Below are 2,498 nucleotides of genomic sequence, written 5' to 3' on the forward strand. Positions count from 1 at the left end.
TTGCATGTGTAACCTTTTCGTTTATTCTCACAGTACTTTGCTAGAGTAGGTGACTTTGTTGCTTGGTTTTAAGGGTCTCATGTGGCCCAGGATGGCCAGTAATTAGTGCTGTGATTACCGGCTTTATTCATCATGCCCTGCTTAACGTAGTTAACTTCAAATCAAATATTCATAATTGGGGAACCTTTGAAAAACATGTCAAATGTATATTTTAAGATGGGAAGATTATCTTCTGGGAGTATTTCTTTTCTTTCTTTTTGTTTTTTGTTTTTGAGACACGTGGCCCAGGCTAGTCTCACATCCCTCTGTAGCTGAGTGCCCTTGCTCCTGAGGGCTGGCCTTACAGGACACACCACCTCATTCGTTTTAGGAAGTATTTCTTAAGGTTAGCAAGTTTGTTGTTCTTCAATCGAGAAAAGTTGGTTGTGAGTTTTTATATCTTCAGGTTGATAACAGTCCTGTTGTTATTTAATAAATTTTCTATGTTTAATACCAGTGAATTTTTATTGAACATTGTCAATGTTAGTAGAAACATAGAGAGTATAGGACTCTGCACCTTTGCATATGAAGTCAAAACGTTTTGTCTCATTTACAAAGACTCACACTAGTGAAGCACGCTAGTCTTAGCTGTAATGAAAGCTCAGTGTGTTAGCCTGCTTGTCCAAGGAGCACGTACAGCCGAGGAGCCACAAGTCCCCCCCAAAGGGAACTTAAGGCTTTGGAGCCTTGAGGTAATTTTGTCATTCTGGCAGGTAATTCTAAAAAATTGGAAAATAGGTCACTGATGGTGCAGTGTCTTTTGTTTTCAAAAGGTGTAAGTGATCTGAAGAGGAACTCAATTATAAACAGTGTCTTTAAAATATATGAACCTGTGCAGAGTTATTTGTTAGAGCAGTTTGTGATCTTTTGTTGAAACAAGGATCTAGTTTAATTGCTCCCCAACCTGCCCTTTGGAAATGTCTTGCATTGTCAGAGTTTGGTTGACTTTACATGTGGTGTGACTTTTCCCCCAAATTATTCTTAGCTCTCTCTTCTTCAGCTAGAATCCTAGGTTACTGGGTTATGATTGTGTATAGTGATTATGCTCAGTCCTTCTTGTTAATAAATGATTGTTGTTTAGTCATGTACCTTGACAGTGGCTATACAACAACTTTTGCTACTCAAGACAAAAAACATTAACCAATTTCAGTATATTGACAGAACCAGAATAATTATTCTGCCAGCATATGTGTAACTAGGACCCTAGATTACCAACCCAATCTATAAAACTGACACACGGGTCAACTGAGCATTCTAGTCATGTAGCTACTTGTTCTTACCTAGTCCAGTTCTATTCTGGGGCAGAGAGATGGCTCAGTGATTAAGAGCACTTGCTGTCCTTGCAGAGGACCTGGTTTTGGTTTCCAGCATATACATGGTGACCCACAGTCATCTGTAACTCCAACAACAGAGAGTCTGGCACTTTGTGTTCTCCAAGGATACCAGACATGAATGTTGTGTGCATACATACATTCATGGGTGCAGGCATAACACCCATATGTGTGAAACAGAAATGAATAATCTTTAAAAAAAAATCTGTTTTGCCTATTCAATGATTTGGTAGCCAGAGGTATTTGTGTATTTAACACAAACGGTTCCTTGGTTTGGTAAGAGGACATTAGACAGTGTAATAGTCTCTGACAGTTCTGGGTCAATACAAATAAACTAGTTTGTTTGGTTTCCTGAGCAGATGGTGAGAGTTAAATTTTGGATGACCTTTTCTAGTTGAGTTATTCTTGCTCTTGCAATAGCATTTGGCATAGCATGAACAAATGAGTTTTCATTTCCAAGAACTCTCAGATACAGCATATACTCCTGGCATGTTGAACATGCATAGTTGTTCCCAGGGAAAAAAGAAAGAAGAGAAGAAAGTTAAGTATCTGAATGATTAAAAAAATTACTCTTTTTCCACAAGATGGATTTTGGTGAAGGATGCATGTATAAGCCTGGGTTTGAGATAAATTTTTTTTAAAAATTTATTTTTATTTAAAGTTCAGACTTCATCCCCTTCCCGGTCTGCTCCCTGACAGCTTCCCATCCCATATCTCCTTCCCCTCCCCTGTCTCCAAGAGATAAGTAATTTCTAATGGTACATAACATAATGGGTACGTTAATATCATTTATTTTTAGTCTTTTTAGTCTATGTACTTATTTAGGGTAGTCCAAAATGTTTAAGGAAGTAGCAAGGGGAATGATGATAGTGGATTGGAAAGATGACTACGTGATTAAAAGCTCAGACTGTTCTTGCGGAGGGCTCTAGTTCATTTCCAGCACCATGTTGGGTGACTCCGCATCACCTGTAACTCCAGCTTCAGGGGACCTGACACCTCTGGCCTCTGTAGACATATAATTTAAATTAAGAAATCTTCTTTTTAAAAAAGAAAAACATTCTTATAAAACATAGAGCATAGATGTCAATAACATTATTCTTAGTAGCCTAAAAAGATAGAAGCAACACA

Source organism: Apodemus sylvaticus, chromosome 1 (assembly GCF_947179515.1).
Source record: "Apodemus sylvaticus chromosome 1, mApoSyl1.1, whole genome shotgun sequence".
In the NCBI taxonomy this organism is placed as follows: Eukaryota; Metazoa; Chordata; class Mammalia; order Rodentia; family Muridae; genus Apodemus; species Apodemus sylvaticus.